The sequence below is a fragment of the Bos indicus genome, chromosome 6 (genome assembly GCF_029378745.1).
Source record: "Bos indicus isolate NIAB-ARS_2022 breed Sahiwal x Tharparkar chromosome 6, NIAB-ARS_B.indTharparkar_mat_pri_1.0, whole genome shotgun sequence".
NCBI lineage: Eukaryota > Metazoa > Chordata > Mammalia > Artiodactyla > Bovidae > Bos > Bos indicus.
In genome coordinates this window covers 21,257,887-21,284,014 of record NC_091765.1, presented here as the reverse complement: position 1 = coordinate 21,284,014, position 26,128 = coordinate 21,257,887, and the positions used below count along the sequence as shown (strand labels likewise).

Here is a 26,128-nt window from a genome sequence, read left to right as displayed (position 1 = left end):
AAGAAGAAATAACATCTTTCCCAGACAAACAAACATTGAGATAATCCATTTCCAGCAGAAGAATAGTGCTTACCCCATATGGGAAACTGAACAGTTAGTAATATTTCAGAAATGATAATATTTCAGAAGAGATAGCACCAGTCCTAGATTGCTTCACTAGGGAGCTCTAATTAACGTTTAAGGAAGAAGTTATTCCCGTTCTCCACAATCTTTTCAAGAAACTAGAAGGCGAGCAAACATTTCATAAGTCATTCTGTGAGGCCAGCACTGCCCTAATACCAACACCACAGAAAGATGTTACAGAAAGGAAAATGACAGGACAGTATCACTCATGAACATAGATGCAACAATCCTCAAGAAAATTGAATCCAACAATGTATAAAAAAATTAGATACTATGACCAAAAGGGATTTATTTTAAGTATGCAAGGCTGGTTCAACACTCAAAAATCAATCAATACTATCCACTATACCAACAGACTTAAGAAAAATTATATGATTATATCAATTGTTGCAGAAAAAGCATTTGACAAAATATAGCATCCATTCATGATAAAAAAAAAACTACAACCACAACAAAAATAAACCTCGGTAAACTGAAAATAGAGAGGAACTTTCTCAGTTTGATAAAGAACATTTATAGAAAAGCTAGCATTGTTCTTAAAGATGAAAATGTGGTGCCTCCCCCAAGACCAGGTACAAGACAAAGATATTCTTTCTCCCCACTCCTATTTAACATCATAGTAGAAGTTTCAGCTAGTGCAATAGGATAATAAAGTGAAATAAAGATTTATAGATTTAAAAGTAAGTAATGAAGAAAAGTTATGACCAACCTATATAGCATATTCAAAAGCAGAGACATTACTGTGCCAACAAAGGTCCGTCTACTCAAGGCTATGGTTTTTCCTGTGGTCATGTATGGATGTGAGAGTTGGACTGTGAAGAAAGCTGAGCGCCAAAGAATTGATGCTTTTGAACTGTGGTGTTGGAGAAGACTCTTGAGAGTCCCTTGGACTGCAAGCAGATCCAACCAGTCCATTCTAAAGGAGATCAGCCCTGGGATTTCTTTGGAGGGAATGATGCTGAAGCTGAAACTCCAGTACTTTGCCCACCTCATGCAAAGAGTTGACTCACTGGAAAAGACTATGGTGCTGGGAGGGATTGGGGGCAGGAGGAGAAGGGGACAACAGAGGATGAGATGGCTGGATGGCATCACGGACTCGATGGACATGAGTCTGAGTGAACTCCAGGAGTTGGTGATGGACAGGGAGGCCTGACGTGCTGCGATTCATGGGGTCACAAAGAGTTGGACACGACTGAGCGACTGAACTGAACTGAATGAAACTATCTTTCATAGATGGCATAATATCTATGTAGAATACCTCAAAGAATCTACAAAAAAAAAATTTCCCAGAATAAGTGAGTCTAGAAAGGTCACACTATACAATGTTATGCTATAGAAATCAGTTGCTTTTCTATATACTATTTAAACATTTAGGATTATTATAAAAGAAAGTACAAATTACTAGTACCAGGAACAAAAAGATAGATTTATTTTAAGATTTTATTATAAAAAATAGAAGCATGCTATAAACAAATTTGTGTCAATACATTTTCAAAATTCAGAAAAATAGCCAAGAAAAAAACTTTCAAAAGCAGATGAAATAATTAGAAAATCTGAATAGTTCTAGATGTGTTCAACAAATTGAAGCTGAAATGAAAACTTCCAATAATATCAAGTAAATGTAAGAACCAGACAACTTTACAGTGATTTCTTTCAAACTATTCCAGAGAAATGATAATAATAAAAAAAGAAAGTTCCCAAATACTTTTTTAAGTTCAATGAAATCTTGATACCAAATGATTATTTCATTTTAAGAATGAAATTTACAAGCCAGTCTTTCATGAACAAGGCAAAACCTGAAAAAAATATGAGCAAATCAAATGTGTACTAAAAGATTATAAGAAAGTTAAATTTATTCCAAAAAGCAAGGTTTTTTTAATATTCTAAAATTAAAATGACTATATTAACAGAGTAAAGGAGAAAACTCATATGATGATCTCAAAGCAGCAAAAGAAACATTTGGAATAATTAAACACCAAAATTAAAATATCTCAGCTGACTATAATTAGAAGAAAAGTTACTTATGTGATAGAGTAGTTATAAAACTATAGCAAACCTTGTATTAACACTATATAGCATTAAAAGTTTTCTGCCTGAGCCTAGATTGAGAGGACATTCACACTATCACCCCTTCTATTCTCATCGTACTGGAGGCCCCTACTAGTATTATAAAGGAAAACAAAACAAGAGGAAAAAGGCAGGCAGGCAAGGGAGGAAAGGAAGGAAGAGGGGAGGAAGGAATGGAGGGAAGACAGGAGAAAGGAAAGAAAATGCTCAAGAATGAAAAATACAATGCATTTATTTGATGGTACATTTAAAAATCTAAAATTATAAACAGTTCAATTATTAAGAGACTTCAGTGATGTCTTTACACAGGACAATATAAAAAATTGAAGGTATTTATATGTACCACCAATTAGAAAACGAAACTAAAAACTGACATCTGAAATAGAATAAAAAAATCAAAAACCAAAGAAATAGGACAAAACGTAAAATTTCTCAACAAAAATATATCTCAAAATAAAATATTCTGAGAAGTATTAAAATGGCCTAGATAACTGAGAGGTTATGTCAAATTTTTGGATTGAGAGATTTCAGTATTTATAGGTTTCAATTTTCTGCAAATTGATGTGCCTATTTAATGCAAATCCTGTACAAATTCCATCAGATATCTCATTTAAAAAAAAATGGACACTAGGTTTTAATATTAATGAAAATGTGCTGCCGCTAAGTCACTTCAGTCGTGTCCGACTCTGTGCAACCCCATAGACGGCGGCCCACCAGGCTCCCCCGTCCCTGGGATTCTCCAGGCAAGAACACTGGAGTGGGTTGCCATTTCCTTCTCCAATGCATGAAAGGGAAAAGTGAAAGTGAAGTCGCTCAGTCGTGTCTGACTTTTTGCGACCCCATGGTCTGCAGCCTACCAGCCTCCTCCATCCATGGGATTTTCCAGGCAAGAGTACTGGAGTGGGGTGCCATTGCCTTCTCCAAATGAAAATGTAAAGAGTCACAAATAACCAAATTTTGAAGAACAAAGTTCAAAGTCTTACATTGTTACCTAATTGAAGGAGTGTGGTATTGGCACTCAGAGAGTTAAACCAAGGGAGCAAAAAAATAAAATCCAGAAATGGAATTTTACCTACACCAACACTTGACTAGGGCAAAGATGACATAGCATTATGGAGAAAGGATGGCCTCTCCAAGAAATAATTCTGGGTTAATGGCATGTTCAGAAGAAAAAAATGTTTCTTGCACAATTCACACCACCCACAAAAATCACTTCTAGATGGATTATAGATATAAATTTGTGAGAGAAAATATAGTTTCTGGAAGATAAGAAAATAGCTTTACAATTTATTAGAAGCCAAAGATTTCTTTGATAGGACACAAAATGCACTATTAGAAAATTATTGATAGATTGTATTACATTCGAATTTTATGAATTACATAGTTATTTTTCAAAGTATATAAAAATTTAAAAGCTCTGTTTATTAAAGACATTCATTCAAAGGCAGGTAGGTAAATAAGGGAGAGAAAACATACGCAGTACATACAACTGATAAAGGATTATGTTCAGAATATTTTTTGAAACCTTACACATTAAGAGAAAGACAACGCAGTAAGAAAAAATGGGCAAGACTTGAAGAGTCATCTCATTAAGTAAGCTATTGAAATGTCTATTAATCACAGAAGGTATTCTACCTCAGTCATCAGGAACATGTGATTTAAAGCCACAATGTACTGATGATCTGTTTATTGATGTGGGTGGTGATTACAAATGTGTGTTCATTTTGTGAAAATTCAAATGGTACATTTATGATTTGTGCACTTTATATATTTCAACAGAAATATTTATTTCTACGATGGATAAGTGGGTGTAGTAATTAGGGGTATTTGGTGGTAGAAGCCAGAAGAAAAAAGGTTGGATTGGTAATTAACCTCATATTTCCCATACTAGTCCCTTTTCCCATCCTTACTCTTTTCTCTTTAACACACTATTTATGTTGGAAGTGTTTCAGCAGAAGTACCAGCTATGGCAACTGGGATCAGAGGTAAAGAAGCAGAATGGAGTTTACTTCCCCTCTCCACCCATTGCCTTTCATTTCAATTCTACGTTCCCTTCTGTATAATTAATACTAGAACAGACGGAACTGGAGGATTCCAAGTGGGAGCTTAGAGTAGAAACACAAAACTTTTATTCTCTCCAAACCTCATCAGTTATTCTTGCTGCTAGATGAACATTGGGAAAGATAAGAAACAGGGTTTTGATTTGAGGAGCCACAAGCCATTACAGGATCCACTGATATGAAGGGGGAAAGCTAGAAAATACCTGGTAATGGCAGTAAGGAAATGAAACACCTGTGAACACATCTGGGTTGTACCTAATGGAAACAGGATAGCCCAGTATTGAAGATCATGGGCATCAGAGACAAATAGACTGGTATATTAGTAAATCATATATATTAGTAAATTACTGTGTGATTTCAGACAAGTTACTTATTCTCCCTAAGCCTCAGTTTTCTCATCCTTAGTTTGTGTAAAATACCAATGTCTATTTCATAAGATTGTTGTGATTAAATAAAACATATTCACAGAGAAAGCACAATGGTACCTATTGCAGACTAGGAGCTCAGCACATATTTACTATTAATAGGACAATGATGATAATATTAGTGTTTCAGAAACCTGTATCTTTTTTTGGAGATTAATCCCTTCTCAGTTGCTTCATTTGCAAATATTTTCTCCCATTCTGAGAGTTGTCTTTTCGTTTTGTTTATGGTTTCCTTTGCTGTGCAAAAGCTTTTAGGTTTAATTAGGTCCCGTTTCTTTGTTTTTATTTTCATTACTCTAGGAGGTGGATCTAAAACGATCTTGGTGTGATTTATGTCATAGTGTTCTATGTTTTCCTTCAAGAGTTAGTATCCAGCCTTACATTTAGTTCTTTAATCCATTTTGAGTTTAGTTTATATATGGTGTTAGGAAGTGTTTTCATTTCATTTGTTTACATGTAGCTATCCAGTTTTCCCAGCACCACTTATTGAGGAGACTGTCTTTTCTCCATTGCATATTCTTGTCCGCTTTGTCATAAACTAGGTGACCATAGGTGCATAAGTTTATCTCTGGACTTTACACTGATGTATATTTCTGTGTTTGTGCCAGTACCATATGGATTTGATTATTAATTTCCAAAATATACAAATAGTTCATGCAGTTCAAAATAAAAAAATGAGTGAAAGATCTAAATAGACATTTCTCCAAAGAAGACATACAGATAGCCAAATGAAATGATAGACATAAAGATAACCACATGAAAAGATGCTCAACCTCATTAACTACTAGAAAAATGCAAATCAAAACTACAATGAGGTATCACTTCACACTGGTCAGAATGGTCATCATCAAAAAATCTGCATACAATAAATGCTGGAGAGGGTGTGGAGAAAAGGAACCCACCAACACTACTGCTGGGAATGTAAACTGATACAGCTACTAGGGCCAACATTATGGTGATTACCTAAAAACCTAAAATAGAGCTATCCTATGCCCCAGAAATCCCACTCCTGTCCATAAGACACAAAAAGATACATGCAACCCAATATTCATTGCAACACTATTTACAATAACCAGGACATGGAAGCAACTTAAATGTCCACGAACAGAGGAATGGATAAGGAGATGTGGTGCATACATACAATAGACTTTTACTGAGTCATAAAAAGGAAAGAAATAATGCCATTTGCAGCAACATGTAAGGGCCTAGAGATTGTCATACTGAGTGAAATCAGAGAAAGACAAATACTGTGTGATATTACTTATATGTGGAATCTAAAAAAGGATACAAATGAACTTTTCTACAAAACAGAAACAGAGTTATAGATATAGAAAACAATTTTATGGTTTCTGTGCAGGGATGAGGGGTCAGGAATGGAGGGAGGGGTAAATTGGAATATTGGGGTTGACATATATAATAAACACTATATATATAAAATAGATAACTATTAAGGACCTAATATCTGTAATGCAGGAGACCCGGGTTCAATCCCTGGGTCAGGAAGATCCTCTGGAGAAGGAAATGGCAACCCACTCCACTATGCTTGCCTGGGAAATTCCATGGACAGAGGAGCCTGGTGGGCTGTAGGCCATGGAGTCAGAAAAGAGTTGGATACAACTTAGCGACTAAACACAAACACACACACACACACACATATAACTGACTCACTTTGCTGTATACCAGAAACCAACACAGTATTGTAAGTCAACCATATTCCAATAAAATTTAAATAAAAAGAAACCTGTATCAACAGTCTTCCATTTTAAGACCCTTTTCAATTAACTTAGCTCTAAGGCCAGCAATGTCTTCTTGGTTAAAAATAATTTTCAATCTCACCTAATAGAGTTCTCTTCAGTAGAACTATATATTCATGAGTTTCATAAAATATAACCTGTTCCAGGCATTCAGTAATAAGACAATTCCACTGATGGTAACTAATATTTCACCATTTAACACATCAAAGGCTTTATCAAAAGCCTGCCTGATCCCTTGCATTTTGACATCATTGCATACGCTGTAGTATTTCTTCTACCAGGCACTAAATTAAGCATTGATAATTCAGAGTTAAAAGATAAATTTGGTGTTCTCTGGTGAGATAGATAAACTACGCCATGAATTCAATACTGGATGATCATGTCTTAAGACAAACAAAAGTACACAGGAAGAATATCCATAATTGACTAGCTGGATTGGGCAGAAGAATATTAAGGAAGGATGCCTGGAAAATGAGATGGCCAAGCTGAGTTTTAACAGATGAGCAGGAATCAGCCACATTAGAACAAGGAGAGAGACTTTCTAGGGAGCTTGTGTGGAGGCAAAGTGGTGTGGAAGAACATGTTGCATTTGGGAAATGCAAGTATTTCAACAAGGCAAGCTGCTTGCATTTTGCATGATGGATGCTTTAATTTTTTCAGATTTAATGTTTTACATCCAAAGTATTATGTATCCTTTTGTACAGTTAAAACTACATATGTTCTTATTGACCTATCATCAATAAAAGAGAGAATTGATAGCATATACATGATTTATGAGGCCAAACTAAATTCCATTGTGAGCAGGAAGTAGAATGTTTTTAAGCCTTACTTTTGAATTTTGCCTGGTAACCACACTCCTAATCAGCTGAGATACCCTGGGAGGCTAGGTGCGGAATATTTATATTGCACTTTAGGAAATGCAGCAATTAGTACTTAGGCCCAGTCTGACACGGTGGTATCATAGAAAACTTTTAATTCTGTCCTCCACAAAAATGATACTGTTGGGAGAGTCAAGGAGCAGACCTAGGCTATGTTATTTCTGTTATTTTCTTGTTATGTGACTCGTTTTCATAAAGAACCAAACAGCAATTTCATCTTGGGAAACTGAGTGATTTTAGGCACAATAAACCATAGACTACAGCCTGTTTTATTCTATGCATTCAAGGATTTTATGAACACCATCTGCTGCTGCTGCTGCTGCTGCTAAGTCACTTCAGTCGTGTCCGACTCTGTGCGACACCATAGATGGCAGCCCACCAGGCTCCCCCGTCCCTGGGATTCTCCAGGCAAGAACACTGGAGTGGGTTGCCATTTCCTTCTCCAATGTATGAAAGTGAAAAGTGAAAGGGAAGTCGCTCAGTTGTGTCCGACTCTTCATGACCCCATGGGCTGCAGCCTACCAGGCTCCTCCCATGGGATTTTCCAGGCAAGAGTACTGGAGTGGGGTGCCATCGCCTTCCCCGGTGAACACCATCTAGAAAGTAATAAACTTTATTCCATTCAAACCTCATTCAGCTGGAGTAATTCCTACCTGTTTTTCAAATCTGAGCAACTGAATCCTAAGCGTAATTCTGAGTTTACCCAATTTAAAAACTCTCTTTATACATACCTGCATTTTAGACCCCCTTTTCAGGATGTTTTTCCTTAAATCCTTAAAATTATTCTTGAGAATGAATAGTTCCACTACACAGAATACAAACTATAAAAACTATATACAACTTTGAAGTAGGAAACGGCAACCCACTCCAGTATTCTTGCTTGAAAAATCCCATAGACAGAGGAGCCTGGTGGGCTACAGTCTATGGGGTCACAAAGAGTCGGATGTGACTAAGCGACTAAGCATCCACGCATATACAACTTATTAGGATTGAGAGATTTTAAAAATTACTTAGCTAGATTTTCAAGAACTATGACTGGAATGCAGAGTGATTCTGCATTAACTTCCAGCCCATCTGTATAGAGACCTGTATCTCTAAACCAGTCTTGTCTGAATGCTTACATTCTGAGTCTGTTTGTATGTTCCATGCCAAATGGTACCGAGCGGTGCCTAGTTTCAGTCACTCTCGTGATAAGATCCCAAACTTCCGATTTCACCAACAGTGTTTCTATAGTTCTATGCCTGGTCCGTGTCATTCTGAAATACAAGGTGTACTTTATTTCAATATGTTCTGTGAAATGCCAACTGTAGCTGCTTATTTCCTGGGGATGGCACCTCTTGTGCATTTTCTAATCTGTTCTATGGCTTTGAGTGTGTGTTTACATAAGCACCTGATTTTTGGCAGAGAGACAGCACCAGATTGGCAGTATAGCACCTGAAAATAGCTCCTCTCTGTCAAAAATTTTGGACTCCATGATGCTTCATATGTAACACTATCAAAGATACATTTTCATCACCATCCCTTCTCACTCCAAACTCTACCATGTAATAATTCAAAGTTTTAATGTCTAAACTTTCATGCCTGCTAAGCAGAATTCACTATACCTGTATAAACTCTGTATTTACTAATTGAAAATATGGTATTTACCTGCTTTATCTCATAAGAAAATTATATAAATCAATAAAAACTTTAAATTACAAAGTTGCCCAAATTAGAACAAAATGGATATGTTATAAATCTACTAAGACATTTTGTATATTTACTTCAGCAACTTTGAGAAAGCTGCTGCTGCTGCTGCTGCTAAGTCATTTCAGTCGTGTCCAACTCTGTGCGACCCCATAGACGGCATCCCACCAAGCTCCCCCGTCCCTGGGATTCTCCAGGCAAGAACACTGGAGTGGGTTGCCATTTCCTTCTCCAATGCATGAAAATGAAAAGTGAAAGTGAAGCCACCCAGTCATGTCCGACTCTTAGCGACCCCATGGACTGCAGCCCACCAGGCTCCTCTGTTCATAAGAAAGGTAAATGTGCATGAATTATGTATTAAGGATGTTTGATTTTTTAATTCCATTAGTGAAATCTGTGACTTATATTATCCTAATTATAGCCCTAAACTACATTCGGACTGTCAAAATATCTTTCTCATTTCATTTTTGTTTTAAAATGGAAAGGAAACCTTTTAACACTGTAAATCCCTTTAACCCTAGTGAGGATAATTTGCATTGTTTACTTTTATTGCCCTCAACAACTGTATTTCTGTTTAGCCTCTATTTCTTATTCTCTTTCGCCTTTTCTCTTTTGATTAAAAAAACTTATAAGAATTTATAAATGACAACTATATAGTATTAAAAACAATTGTCAAAAAAATGCACAATTAACATTTGTATCTCTAGTCAGACAGTTTTAAGTATGCACAATGATAGCTGTTATCTACATAACCAAATAAAAAGATTCATCACTTTTAAGACTCTCTGAAAAATGCAAATACATTAATAATTTATTTATATGTCCTCTATTTTGCTATGATTCTTTTTTGGGGTGATACATACTTTATACTGCTTAAATCCTGTATGTGTGGACATAAACCAGAATAAAAGGAGGGAGAAGATATAAATATAGATAGCTTCTCCTTTAGTCCACAGCAAAAGGCCACTTTCATGTCTTTTCAGGAAGGGAGCAAGAGCTAGGCCGCAAAATCTGATCCACAGCCATCCTCCCACCCTGAACGTGAAATACTAAAGTAGGTTCAGGGAGTGAACAGAACATGTCTATATTTTGCTTTCAAATCACAAATTTTGCTATTTTATAGTTACAGAGGTAATCAGTACAGCTGAGCATAACTTCAGGAAGGGTGGCATAAAGTGCTTAAAAAATCACTTTCCAGTCTATATTAATGTCTATAAGAATATTTATGAGGAGACAGGAAGTAACTTACCTTTCCTTCCTTCCTCAAGAACTGGCTCATGGAGAAAAGGTAAAATATTAACTGGGAGTGTTCTGAAAATCTCTCTACTCTGGCCAAACAAACAACAAATAAGTCTGGTAATATAGTTTTCACTTTAGGGCTTCTTTAACTCTTAAGAGCCTCTTATTAACAGCACACTTTCTTTTATCTTAGTTTTCTAAGACTAGCCTTCTTTCTTATTCTAACTTCAAGTTTGTAGAACAAACCATCAAAAATCTTGGAGTAAATCCCTGGAACCAGGCCCTCTTTACTATAGGAGATAAGTCTCTCTGACCAACTTGGGGATACTTGATGGTCAGACCTACTTTTCTATCCAACCTCAGCCCTTGGTCTTTCCAGTCCTGCACACAGACATGTGCACACCCTGGCTTGATTGATCAAGCTCCACTCACATCTATGGCAATAGCCACCCCAAGACCAAAGAATATGGTACATACTGGACCAGGTCTTGAAGAAAGGAGTCTCATGGGACCTGGAAGATGACTTGGATTGAGCATGAAAGTCTGAGCATGAAAGTGCCAGGTCCTGTGTAGTGGAATGTGATCAAAAAAGCAGTGCTCACAGCAAAGGAAACCATAAGTAAGATAAAAAGTCACCTTATAGAACAGGAGAAAGTATTTGCAAACTATGCAAACAACAAGGGCTTAATTTCCAAAATATACAAACAAGTCATACAAAACAACCCAATCAAAAGCTAGGCAGAAGACCTAAAATATCCAGAGGAATGGATAAAGACATTTCTCCAAGGAAGAAATACAGATAGCCAGTAGGCACATGAAAAGATGCCCAACATTGCTAATTATTAGAGAAATGCAAATCAAAACTACAATGAGGTACCACCTCACACTGGTCAGAATGGCCATCATGAACATAATCTACAAATAACAAATGCTGGAAAGGGTGAGGAGAAAAGGGAACCCTCCTACACTGTTGGCGGGGATGTAAAGTGGTGCCGCCATTATAGAGAACGGTATGGAAGTTCTTCAGAAAACTAGAAGTAGTTTACTATATGATCCAGTAATCCCACTCCTGGGCATATATCCAGACCAAACTGTTAATCCAAAAAGATACACGCACCTGTATGTTCATAGCAGCACTATTTACAATAGCCAAGACATGGAAACAACCTAAAGATTCATCAACAGAGGAATGGATAAAGAAAATGTGTGCGTACATACATACACACACACACACAATGGAATACTACCCAGCCATTCAGCCATAAAAAAGAATGAAATCATGCCATTTGCAGCAACATGGATGCAACTAGAGATTATCATACTAAGTGACGTAAGCCAGAAAGAAAAAGACAAATACCATGAGACATTACTTATATATGGAATCTAAAATACGACACAAAGGAACCTATCTACAAAGGAGACTCGCAAACACAGAGAACAGGCATGCATTTGCCAACTGGGAGGAGTTTAAGTGAGGCATGGAGTGGGAGGTTGGGGTTAGCAGAGATAAGCTACTATATATAGAATAGATGACAACAAGGCCCTACTGTATAGCACAGGGAACTATATTCAATATCCTGTGATGAACCATAATGGAAAAGAATATGAAAAAAAAGAATGTAGATATATGTATAACTGAGTCACTTTGCTGTACAGCAGAAATGAACATGACATTGTAAATCAACTATGCTTCAATTAAAAAACAAAGTGAAAACACATACACACAGAAAGAAAGTAGTGGACAGGTGTAAGTGAGCACATCCCCTTGGCCTCACAGGCTCTGACCCCCTAGGTGAGGCCAGCAGAGGAGCAGAGTGAGGCCCTCTAAGTGCAGGGCTCGGGGCTGGGCCCCAGTATCCCAGGTCACAAGGTATTACTCAGGAGAAGCCTGCTGGATACACATTAGAGAATCATCAATATTGCAAATAGGATTATTCCCAGCTATGAAGGACAACACCAGGCAGCCCATATTTAATTATAAATGTGGACTCAGAAAGGCGAATATGTATTTCATAAGCAATAATAAGCTAAAGAAAAAAATTTAGTAAGACAGTCAAAGAAAAAAGTGATCCTTTTATGAGAATGAAAGTGCTCTGAGAATTTTAAGCTAGTATTTACTCACTCTGTGATTATTTTATAGCTTATCTATTATGTCTCAAATGCTGTCCTAGGTACTAGAGATACAGGAATGAAGAAATGTGACCAAGTTCCTCTCCCCATGCAGTTTACATTCTAATGGGAGAGACAAACACTTAAAAAGTGTTTTTAAAATAATTGTGTGTATAATTGAAGTAATTAGAAATATTGGTAAGTAACAGTGAGATTAGGTTGGAGGTAAGAGTGTTCAAAACCTTGTAGACATTGGTAAAGATATAGGTTTTATTCCAGGATAAATAAGTCATTAAAGGATTTTAGGCTGGAACATTTCATGATGTGCTTCACATTTTTTTGAAAAGACTGCTTTGGCGGTAAGGGGAGAGAGGCAGGGTAGCAGAGGGAGACAGGACGCTGCAGTATTCCCCTTGCAGAATGAGACTCAAGAATGTCATCATAGAGACTAGAGCACAACAATGTATTCAAGAGTCTTACTAAGACAACACAGCACATTTTTGGATGTTGCCATTTGAAGGCCAGATCTTAAACATCCCTGTGAGCATTTCGGAATTGTGTTGGTACACTGTGCGAGGAAAAGGTGTTTGTGGGGAGAAAGGCCAAGAACAAGTTAGCCTTCCTTTTCACCTCTGCCAGTATGGCTTGTCAGCTGGGAAAGTGACAGGATTAAAGGGGTACAGCCTAGTGAGTTGAACAGATTTAAACCAAGCTTCTGTGCAAAGAATTTCTAGGCTTGCACTTTCAATTCCACCTAAAATAGATGCATTGGGATACAGATTTCAACCAAATAAACAGAGAAAGCTTGGATGAGAAGAACCATGCCCAAAGTCGAATGTGCACATTGTTTCAGGTCTAGTTGATCCCAAGGACCCTTAATTTTTCATGCTTCAACACCCATCCCTCTCACCATCTCTCTCTATTCACCTTCCTGTCCTTTTTTCCCCCTGATTCTGTGATGCTGTCTGTTTTAACCTGGTGCATCTTGGGTCACTGCTTCAGTTTCACCAGAGCCCTTTGCAAAGTACTTTGGCTTTTCCATGAAATCCCCACCTGGGCCTTCTCTTTTCCCTTTTCTTCTATTTAAATACAGACATTGCTGTTAAATTGTTTGTTAATTCAACTAGAGGCAGTAAATGAAGCCCAGGAAACAAACTACAAGCTGTCTTGTTTCAGCAAAGTCTCCGGATAGCTTTCTCAACTCTGGAAAAGTGTCAGCTTCAACCAAGTGTCCTACTACATGTACAAAAGGCTAACACCACAGCAGCTATCTGAGAATGTGACAGTGAGAAAATATACTACTTCCAGTTACTGGGAAAAATAATTATTAACCCCATAACCACCATCGACAGCATAATACACTCTAGGGGATATGGCAGTAAATGATCTGGTGTCTGCTCTCATCCCTCATGCCCTGAGAACACGGCCTCATTAATTCCAGAAGGCCCCATTAAAAGCGTGGCAATCCTCTGAAACCTTGTTTTCTCACCCATTAACCACAGCGCCCTGACCACAAAATGGTCTTTTTCATGTAGGGTTACATGACACCACTCTGACATGCCCAAGCGTAGCTCGCGTAGTATAATAAGAAACTGCTGGCTTTGGCCAAACGAGACTTCACTGCCTCCAGCCTAAGTGACACCCTTTCTTGTCACTGGAAAGTTATGATCTAGTTGGGAAACAACAAAGAACTTAGATGAAATAATCACTGAACAATCCCAGGCAACATAAAAATAAGATCTCTTTGTCCGTTAACTTAGGCAATGAGACGGATGTCTCAAATAACCTTTTGTTCTTGCTAGGCTCATCACACGGTGCTAATCAAGTTGAAACATTTCAAAGACTATTTGATTCCTTTAGGTCAAGTCCCCATTTTTTTTTCCCCTTGAGAAAAGTCTAGAAAGATGTTGCTAGCAAAGCTTTCGGGACACTTGTAGACCAGACCTACATTACTCGATATGCTGTTCTTCCAAAAACAACCTTGATTCACCATGGGTAAGTGGACACAAACGCAACTAGCTTAGGAAGTAAAATTTTGAAATGAGGTATGATCATTGCCAATAAATCTTTTTTGGCAACTTAATTCCTAACATAACCCTTTCACAAAGCATCTTTCACAAAGATGCTATAGACAGAAATGCAAAGGGAGGCATAGATACAGATGCATAGATATGAATTAGATACAGATATAGGTGCTTGATCAGTCTGACGCAAAGAGCCGACTCACTGGAAAAGACCCTGCTGCTGGGAAAGATTGAGGGCAGGAGGAGAAGGGGGCAACCGAGGATGAGATGGTTGGATGACATCATCGACTCAATGGACATGAGTTTGAGTAAACTCCGGGAGATAGTGAAGGACAGGGAAGCCTGGTGTGCTGCAATCCGTACGGTCACAAAGAGTCAGAGAGGACTGAGCGAACAACAAAAACAGGTGCTTACCCAATGGGCAAAGCTTTCAAGATTCAAGAGGGAATAGAAGAGACATTTCCTGCCAATTCTGGGAGGGGAAACGGGCATTAAGTAAATAAACATACAGTTAAATATGTAATTAATATTATATGTGCCTTGAAGAAATTCAGGTGCTTTGAAAACATGTATTGGTGTTTGATCTAGTCTTAGGGACCTGAATTAGCTGTTAGGATTGGGTTTTGGCACCAATCAATTAACTTCTCATCATTTCCCTGAAGTATTCTGCCTCCCTGCCTGGCAATGGCTCCTTTAATTGACATACTGGCGACAGAGGCACTTCCTCTGTAGGACTTTCTCACACCATCTTCTGAACAACTGTGTGAGACTGGTCACCAGAGGAAATACAATCAGGGCCGTGGGTCTCATGCTGCACATTGTTAGTTTACCTGACTTGGAAGGATCCGCCGAGACCTCACAAGTTACCCATCATGATAAGGACACTCACCCCTACAGAGCTCTGTCCATCCCCTAAAATCTGACCCAATCTTTCTCTCCTCTGTACCACCCTAGATCCCTGCCTGTTGCCTTCTAGAACCAAGTCTGTTACCAGCTAAGCCCTGTATATTTAGCCTCTGCTGAGCATCCTGACTACTCTTTTGCTGTCTTTGAAATGTGACCCTCCCCAGGTCAAAACTTTCTCTGAAGCCTTCTCAAGTGGTGGCTTTTTTCTTATGTCTTGCTGGACTTTGCTCTTTATTGCTGATTCCTGGATGCTCCCTGATAAATACATGCCTACACACACACACACACACACACACACACACACTGAAACTCGCACCTCTCAGTGTATTCCACAAGCTAATAACACTTAATATATTGATTATTCTTTGCCAGACACTGATCTGATTTAATCCTAACAACAAAGCTGTGAGTTATGTATATTGCTTTCCTTAGTTTATAGATGCATTTGAGCTGACTGGAATGATCAGTTAGTAGCCCACAGTCACACAACTAGAAAATATTAGCGCCAGGATTTGAACCCCAGCTGTTGGACTCCAGAGTCCATTCTCTTAATAACTGTCATGTTTCCTCCCTTTATTTGGTGCCATTATCTTCATCTTTCCAGCCACTGCCTCTCATTCAGTGAAGATTTTAACTCTTTGCTCATTGGGTTTTTTCCTCCCATTGCTGGTGATTGCAGTAGATACAGGAAAGATCCCTATCCAGGCCTCACGGTTCCCTGATGCTGTTCCCTCTGCCATGTACCTCCTTGAGTTCCCACTAGATCTTGTCATTACCAACAATTGCCCCATCTTCCAAATCTTTCAGATATCCCACAGTGTGATCTCTAGCTCTCGTATTTCCACTGCAGAGCTCCGGGACCTCCACTGCCACATTTTCCTATCACACCTTGTCCTTACTTTCTCCTTATCTGCTTGGATCCCATGCATTATTATTACAATTGCCCCATTGCATATACCTCTGTTTCCTTGGCCTTTTCTTCCTCAATCTTTCTTGCTTGACCAATTTTATCCCAGTTGAATCTAGTTCTTCCCTTACAAGCCTGTGCAGTTGAACCCGAAGGAAATAAAAATGCAGTCAGGCTTACTTTAAATTTATGAAGGCAAACCTCAGCACTGTCTACATTTTACTAATCAGTTCTACCAATTCAGGATAACGATTTCATTGACTCTCCTCCCTCCACAAACCTGATGTTTCACCTTCTTAATCCTGCATAGGTGATAATTTTGCTGCTTGTTTCCTGAGCAATAAGAATCCATAAAAAGAACCATCTTCATACCATCATTTGCAAACCTCTAGCCTGCCTGCATCACGGCACACTACTCTCTCTCTATTCCTTTCTAAAGACATGGCAATCTAAGCCCACCTCCAACCACATTTTTTCTATTTCACAACATAATTAACTCTCAGTATCATTTAGAAATACAACTATGTTGCCTAAAAGTTTAAACAAAATAAAACCAAATGAACCTATATCCAGTTTATTTTTTTTCAATATTCAGCTTAGTTACTGTTTTCCTTTCAGGATCTCTCCTAGTAGTTAAAAGTAATTGTTCACCTATCACCACAATTGATTGCAAGAATAAGTAATAGATGTAACATCTTCACTTTCTTATTGGATTCCCATAATGATTCTGCATTCTCAGCATATTGAGCTTCTAAATTACTAATCATGTACCTAGTCCAAAACCCCATCCATAACATACAACGTATAGAGAGCAAAAACTAAACCCTGGTGTCCATCTGGTGGTAAGACAAGCCAGAAGAGGAAAGCTTGAGCTGTCTGTACATGGCACCCAAGATTAAAAGATGAAAACAGCATTTAGGAATTCTTGTAAAGGGAAGTTAAGCAAACTTTTATGTGTTTACCTTTTGAATAGTTGGCTCTGATCAATAACAATTTGTTTCATTTATCCATCCATTTCTTACAGAAGGAGGCATTAGTGTAGTTCTTAGAATAATGGTTCATGGCTATTTAAATTAATATTAACACCAGTGTGTGATCAGACCTCCCAAGATGGCTATTGGCTTGCTCTCTGTACATCACCTGCCCGACCTTCACTTTCACCTTCACACCACTCACTGACCTCTTCAATGTAGAGCCTAATCAGCTAATACGTACGCACTTGCCCCCACTCCCCAGTGATTGTTTTAGTCTTTAGACCAGAGTTATAGTTTAACAAAGGGAAGATTTCTGCCCAGAGAGAAGGCACTTAGCCTAAGGGTCTAAAAGGGCCCTTTCCCCTCTGCGGGTTTCTCTGGTAACTAATGAGTCAAATGGATGTGATTCCCATAACTAGAAATACCCCCTTCCCTCTGGGAGGGAATACTGCTGCTATGTCCATCCAGCCTGCCTGCCTCCTACAGTTGCTGGAATGGTGTCACTCCAGAACCCTTGTGCATCTAACACATAAGATCTCCTTTCAACTAAACTATTGATTTCTCTGTTGATGACTCTGGGCTCTTTTCACAGTGTTGAGCCTGAGCAAGTACAAAGTTTACAGGCTTATGTGGTACAGCCCAACAAATAGCTTTATAGTTCAGTATTCAAATATAATACTTGCTTTAAACACTCAGTCTTAGCTATGTCAAAGTATCGGAGAAATGGATGAGACACCTTGGTTGAAGTAACTTTGGTTACTTAGATTGGAAAACTTGGTATCAATGTTTATTATTTTTCCTTTTCACCTCTCATAACATCAACAAACTGGACCCCTGCTAGTGTAGGCTGTGTTGTCCTTAGGAAGCTTACATTAAACATAGTGTGCTTGGGGAGATATGACATATACATAAAAGCTCAGATGAATGCCTTGAGATTATTTACACTAAGTGACCAATAAGTACATTCCAAATGGAGGGATCTGGCATCAATTACTCATGTGTCATCAGTTGTCAAACTCCTTTCGCTTTATTCTTCAAAACATATTATACAGTGTAAGAGGGTTCCCTTTTCTCCACACCCTCTTCAGCATTTATTATTTGTAGACTTTTGGATCGCAGCCATTCTGACTGGTGTGAAATGGTACCTCATAGTGGTTTTGATTTGCATTTCTCTGATAATGAGTGATGTTGAGCATCTTTTCATGTGTTTGTTAGCCATCTGTACGTCTTCTTTGGAGAAATGTCTATTTAGTTCTTTGGCCCATTTTTTGATTGGGTCGTTTATTTTTCTAGAGTTGAGCTGTAGGAGTTGCTTGTATATTTTTGAGATTAGTTGTTTGTCGGTTGCTTCATTTGCTATTATTTTCTCCCATTCTGAAGGCTGTCTTTTCACCTTGCTAATAGTTTCCTTTGATGTGCAGAAGCTTTTAAGGTTAATTAGGTCCCATTTGTTTATTTTTGCTTTTATTTCCAATATTCTGGGAGGTGGGTCATAGAGGATCCTGCTGTGATGTATGTCGGAGAGTGTTTTGCCTATGTTCTCCTCTAGGAGTTTTATAGTTTCTGGTCTTACGTTGAGATCTTTAATCCATTTTAAGTTTATTTTTGTGTATGGTGTTAGAAAGTGGTCTAGTTTCATTCTTTTACAAGTGGTTGACCAGATTTCCCAGCACCACTTGTTAAAGAGATTGTCTTTAATCCATTGTATATTCTTGCCTCCTTTGTCAAAGATAAGGTGTCCATATGTGTGTGGATTTATCTCTGGGCTTTCTATTTTATTCCATTGATCAATATTTCTGTCTTTGTGCCAGTACCATACTGTCTTGATGACTGTGGCTTTGTAGTAGAGCCTGAAGTCAGGTAGGTTGATTCCTCCAGTTCCATTCTTCTTTCTCAAGATCGCTTTGGCTATTCGAGGTTTTTTGTATTTCCATACAAATTGTGAAATTATTTGTTCTAGCTCTGTGAAGAATACTGTTACACTGTTGGTGGGAATGCAAACTAGTACAGCCACTATGGAGAACAGTGTGGAGATTCCTTAAAAAACTGGAAATAGAACTGTCTTATGATCCAGCAATCCCACTGCTGGGCATACACACTGAGGAAACCAGAAGGGAAAGAGACACGTGTACCCCAATGTTCATCGCAGCACTGTTTATAATAGCCAGGACATGGAAGCAACCTAGATGTCCATCAGCAGATGAATGGATAAGAGAGCAGTGGTACATATACACAATGGAGTATTACTCAGCCATTAAAAAGAATACATTTGAATCAGTTCTAATGAGGTGGATGAAACTGGAGCCTATTATACAGAGTGAAATAAGCCAGAAAGAAAAACATAAATACAGTATACTAACGCATATATATGGAATTTAGAAAGATGGTAACAATAACCCAGTGTACGAGACAGCAAAAGAGACACTGATGTATAGAACAGTCTTATGGACTCTGTGGGAGAGGGAGAGGGTGGGAAGATTTGGGAGAGTGGCATTGAAACATGTAAAATATCATGTAGGAAACGAGTTGCAGGCCAGGTTCGATGCACGATGCTGGATGCTTGGGGCTGGTGCACTGGGACGGCCCAGAGGGATGGTATGGGGAGGGAGGAGGGAGGAGGGTTCAGGATGGGGAACACATGTATACCTGTGGCGGATTCATTTTGATATTTGGCAAAACTAATACAATTATGTAAAGTTTAAAAATAAAATAAAATTAGAAAAAAAAAAAACATTATACACAAGTTTAAATCTTATTTTAATCTTTTAATTACCCATGTCTTGACTTATCAGTCACACAAAGATGACTACAGCCATTTCCTAGCAAGCCTCTTTATCTTCCAATTCATGCTAACATTCCCTGCTAATATACATTTCCCAAATCATTGTTTTTGTTACTCCCTGCTCCCTAGGTCAGGGAAACACCCTAGATCTCCTTACTTCAAAAATTATGTGGTCTTAGTTCCTTTTCTTGAGCTTTAGGACATGTCAAAATCTGGTCACATCCTTATTTCCCATGAGGTCCCCCCTCCTCAGTCTAATAAGGTCAGTATACTCATAGCATGTGAAAGCCCGTGGTTTCTGAGCCTTCATAACTGTCTTTTTCCTCACCTAATCAGCATTCTTGACCACTTCTGCTTCTTAAATTTCAGCCTGTCCTTCAAGGCCCAGCCAAGACCCACTATCTCAATGTTAGGTTCCCACCCTTGCCTCGCCTTTTCTCTATGCTCCTGTGACACCGTGGCATGTACTACATAGATGAGTGCATGGCCACCAACTTACTGAAAAGCTCGTTCATCCATTTTGGCTCTTCCAATTATTAATTCTTACAGAAACTGTGTTTTATACAGATTTCACAGCACCTGTCCAGTAATGAATGCATAGCAGCAATTTATTAGACACTTAGAATGTTTATAAACTCTCTCTTTGCTGATTTGTATTTCCTTATATATATATATCAGATCAGATCAGATCAGTCGCTCAGTCATGTCCAACTCTTTGCGACCCCATGAATCGCAGCACGCCAGGCCTCCCTGTCCATCACCAACTCCCAGAGTTCACTCAGACTCACATCCATCGAGTCAGTGATGCCATCCAGCCATCTCATCCTCTGTCGTCCCCTTCTCCTCCTGCCCCCAATCCCTCCCGGCATCAGAGTCTTTTCCAATGAGTCAACTCTTTGCATGAGGTGGCCAAAGTATTGGAGTTTCAGCTTTAGCATCATTCCTTCCAAAGAAATCCCAGGGCTGATCTCCTTCAGAATGGACTGGTTGGATCTCCTTGCAGTCCAAGGGACTCTCAAGAGTCTTCTCCAACACCACAGTTCAAAAGCATCAATTCTTCGGTGCTCAGCCTTCTTTACAGTCCAACTCTCACATCCATACATGACCACTGGAAAAACCATAGCCTTGACTAGATGGACCTTTGTTGGCAAAGTAATGTCTCTGCTTTTGAATATACTATCTAGGTATTAGTATAAAAACATAGATCTTTTCTTTAATATGATTTCAGTATATTATTACACACGAATGTGCATGTAGTATAGAGCCTCTATTTAAAGGATGTTTCTGGAAATCAAAAGAATCTAACAGGTATTTGAAGTGATACTTTCTCTCCTTGTTTTTCTGTACTGAGACTCTCAGCAGTATCCTGAATTCAGCACTAAGAGCAAAAACTCAGCCATGAAATTAAAAGATGCTTACTCCTTGGAAGGAAAGTTATGACCAACCTAGATAGCATGTTCAAAAGCAGAGACATTACTTTGCCAACAAAGGTCCATCTAGTCAAGGCTATGGTTTTTCCAGTGGTCATGTATGGATGTGAGAGTTGGACTGTGAAGAAAGCTGAGCGCCAAATAATTGATGCTTTTGAACTGTGGTGGTGGAGAAGACTCTTGGGAGGCCCCTTGGACTGCAAGGAGATCCAACCAGTCCATTCTGAAAGAGATCGGTCCTGGGATTTCTTTGGAAGGAATGATGCTAAAGCTGAAACTCCAGTACTTTGGCCACCTCATGTGAAGAGTTGACTCACTGGAAAAGACTCTGATGCTGGGAGGGATTGGGGGCAGGAGGAGAAGGGGATGACAGAGGATGAGATGGCTGGATGGCATCACCGAGTCTATGAACATAGAGTTTGAGTGAACTCTGGGAGTTGGTGATGGACAGGGAGGGCTGGCGTGCTGCAATTCATGGGGTCGCAAAGAGTTGGATACAACTGAGCGACTGAACTGAACTGAACTAAACTAATGAGCAAAAACTTAGGGAAGCTTATTGGCCTCTGGATAACAAAAAACATACTACACTGAGAACTTATTTACTTTGTGTCTTAGACAAAGCCAGACAAGTAAGATTTTCTCTATCATCGTGCCTAGCACAGGCCTAGGGGTGCAAGTGCTCAATAACTTCTTGCTAATTGATTGAATTTTTGATAATTCATGCCATAGAAGTTTCCATTTCTGAAATATGCTCATAATATCTTCAGGAATTAGATCTAGATGGTATTTCCCAAGGCAATCCCTCATTTTAACTTCAAGAAGTGATGTGATTAATGGGAAAATGATATTCTAATTTCCCATTTTTAGATTTTACTATTACCTTGAGAGGTAGCAGGTCAAGAGTCTTACTATCACACTTCCAGTAGTTTTCTTGGCATGGCAAAAAGTTTTAGAGCTAGAAACAGTTTTAGAAACTCTGTATTTTAACCCATTCATTCTTCAGGTGAGAATACAGATTCAGAGAAAACTTCAGGTGCTACAGGAAAGCCAAGGCAGGAATTAAGGTCTCTTAATCCAGCAGCTTCCTCATCTTCATATAAATAACAAAGGACAGAAAAATGCCATCACATCCTGGGACTTATAGAACTTACAGATGCAGGTTTGAAAATCAGTTACCTAAGAGATCTTAAAGTTCAACTCAAAAGCAATACAAAGTGAAATTAAAAAGTAGGTTCTTTGGTTAGCTGCAAAATCTCAAAGTTGCACCTGCTTAAACAACAGTGAATTCAAGCTAAAACTGTATTAACAGAGGAGCAGTTCACCATTCTTTGTCTTAGCACTTCCAATAATTAGCAAATGACTCTTTCAATGATGGAATGCTTCCCTCTAAAAATTAGGAACGTTCTTTGAAAGGATAACTCTCAGTGTCTTATATGGAGTCAAAATTTGCCTTCTCAGAACTCGGCAACAATAGTCCTAGCCTTGAATTCTCTAACAGTAACAACAATCCATTCTCCCTTCCTTGGAGAGGATGTTTCTAAACAACACATATGACCCTTAAGATTCCCTCTTCTGCAGTTCTTTTAAACTTTCTTCTTATGGCATGGCCTCCCTTTCTTCTGACACTAATCTTAGCATTTTGCCGTTGGATTTGTTAGAATGATTTCTGTTAAAGGCGATTAAAAAATAAATAAATAAAAACAACTCAATTTGGCTTAAAGAACAGCTAAAAATTCCAGCCTCAGGACAATTTAGGCATAGTTTGGTCAGAGCTCTGAGTCCATTCTCCATTGCCTTGCTCTTCTCTCCCTTTATCTCTGTGTTTGTGAACTTTCTCCTCAGACTGATGACTTCCCTCATAGTTGTTGGATGCCTGCCAGCAGCAATTAGTGCTGCCTGATGCCTCATTCAGCAGGAGAGGCAGGTTGCTTCCCATTAACTGCTGGGAAAAAGAAAACACTGAGATTTACATCAATTGGCCACCCCCGAGCCAATCCCTAAAATCAGGCAAACTCCAAACACTGATAAGCTTAGGCCTGGATTAATTAAACCAATTACAGTGCAAAGAGGGAGATGGAATTTTCCTGATTGGCCTTCACTGAGCATAGCTTACCCTTGAAGCTGGACTGAGGTCAAGTCCACTCAAACCTTACTGCTGGTATCAACAAGGCAGGTGGAATGGACATTGAGGAAATAGCTATATCTTCTGTCTACCGTGCATCTATAACTGTATATGATACTCAAGATGAGTTTGACCAAAGTCCAAGCTCAGTGAAATATTCGTAATCAGTCTTATTGCCGCTCACCTCATTTTGGTAACTGCTCCTCTGTTAATACAGTCTTAGCTTGAATTCACTGTTGTTTAAGCAGGTACAACTTTGGGATTTTGCAGTTAACCAAAGGACCTATAGTGTTTTTAATTTCACTTTGCATTGCTTTTGAGGTGAACTTTAAGATCTCTTAGGTAACTGATTTTCAATCCTGCATTTCTACTGCTAAATCTCAAAGTCTTGATTTTTTATGTGTTCTAAGACTTTTTTTTAAATTGTTTCTATCAGTCAATATATAAGCTGCCTTCTTTGAGACTGATGCTGCTTCAGTTGGATTAGATTTTAAAATGTGACCAAAACAAGGCCACGGACAAAGCCTGAGAAAGAAACCTCCCTGCAAACTAACACCAAATTACTAATTACACACAGTGTTCAACCAGTTACACCTCCACCTACCTACCGGCATAGTTCTACACCAGTCCACAAAGACATCCTGAGTAATTTCATCAAAATCCTAACTTAGATACAAATAGTGCAAACTCCCAACCTCCTGAAATCTCGCAGGGACCTCACCTATGGAAAACTAAATAAAACTAATTTGGCAGAAATGTTTTTATTACTTTCAGACTGAATCCTACAGGTAGTTACATTAGTTTCCAAATATTCACAATTCCTTGTTAGAGTAATCAAGTCTAGAATGCTAAATATTAAATATTGACACTGCCGATCTAAAAGTTTCTAGAATCTTCCATTTTACCCTTGGAGAGAACTGGTATGACATTCACTCAGATCACATCTCCTGGCACCATTCTCTTCCTCCATGATTTCTGCAGATTGCTGCCAATCACTCTGTGATTACATCTGTAAGCCCTTTCAACACCTTGGGATGTAATTTATCTGTGGCTACAAACTAGAATTAATTTAAAATGTCTGGGTAGCTTTAGATAATCTATTTTTTTCTGGGACTGCAATTCACATTTAATGGTGTTTTTCTCTTCATCCTAGTTTGATGATAACTTTTCCATAATGATAAGGATAGATGCAAAAATAGGAGTGGAATGATTCTGCCTCCTGTCTGTATTTACAAGCATCTCGCCATCTTTTCTAAGCAGTGGGGAGATCTATTATATATTCATAATTATGATTCCTAGTCTTTACATAAGTCCTCTTCATTGGGAACACTCTTCTTGTCCTCAACTTTCTTGTTATCTTATTCATCCATCAGACTTTAGAGATAATCTCCCTGAGAAGACTTCATTGATCCTCCAAATCTAAAGTAAGCACCTCTCCTACATCCTGCATTTCTTCATGTTACCCTTCTGTGAAATTTAGCACAGTATACTGTAACTCCCTGTTATCATATCAGCATTCCCCATTTAATTGTAAGATGTTAGAAAGTAAGGCCTTTACCTTACTTTTTTTTCCTACAGAGGTTTTTATAGTGCTTGGCATCTAAGAGTTACATAATATTCAGATCAGTTCAGTTTAGTCACTCAGTCGTGTCCAACTCTTTGCGACCCCATGAATCGCAGCACACCAGGCCTCCCTGTCCATCACCAACTCCCGGAGTTCACTCAAACTCATGTCCATCGAGTTGGTGATGCCATCCAGCCATCTCATCCTCCATTGTCCCCTCTTCCTCCTACCCCCCAATCCCTCCCAGCATCAGAGTCTTTTCCAGTGAGTCAACTCTTCACATGAGGTGGCCAAAGTACTGGAGTTTCAGCTTTAGCATCAGTCCTTCCAAAGAACACCCAGGGCTGATCTCCTTCAGAATGGACTGGTTGGATCTCCTTGCAGTCCAAGGGACTCTCAAGAGTCTTCTCCAACACCACAGTTCAAAAGTATCAATTCTTTGGCGCTCAGCTTTCTTCACAGTCCAACTCTCACATCCATACATGACAACTGGAAAAACCATAGCCTTGACTAGACGGACCTTTGTTGGCAAAGTAATGTCTCTGCTTTTGAATATGCTATCTAGATTGGTCCTAACTTTCCTTCCAAGGAGTAAGCGTCTTTTAATTTCATGGCTGCAGTCACCATCTGCAGTGATTTTGGAGCCCCAAAAATAAAGTCTGATACTGTTTCCACTGTTTCCCCATCTATTTCCCATGAAGTGATGGGACCGGATGCCATGATCTTCGTTTTCTGAAATATTAACAATTATTAATTTAAACTGTAAAGGTCCTTTCTGTTAATTTTAGTATTTTCCAATTCTTATTTTTTCCCCAAGATTTACTTTATGATCACATTGCCATGAAAAAGTTTCCTTGATGATCAGAACTAAATCTAGAGTAACAAGTTTTTCAGAGCTTTGACCAATAAAACAGTACTTGTTGGGCCTCTTTTTATCAAAAAAGTGCTTTTTTTTTATGGAAAGAGAAAGGAAAAAATCTAGTATCCATACCTCTTCAATCAGAAAGCCATGACTTATTATAAATTCCTTTTTGAGGCATGTAAAGTATATCCTTACAAATGGGAACAAATGAAAACA

The 26,128-nt window shown here is 38.6% G+C and overlaps 1 long non-coding RNA gene across 2 annotated transcripts in view; it reads left to right on the top strand.

Annotated features, from left to right (window-relative positions):
• Window positions 1-9,214: 9,214 nt before the first annotated feature.
• Window positions 9,215-26,128, top strand: part of LOC139183597 (uncharacterized) — a 34,744-nt gene continuing 17,830 nt past the window's right edge. For both annotated transcript variants that reach the window (XR_011567094.1, XR_011567095.1), the window contains exon 1: window positions 9,215-9,328. This is a non-coding gene — a long non-coding RNA (uncharacterized lncRNA). The remainder of the gene's footprint in view (window positions 9,329-26,128) is intronic.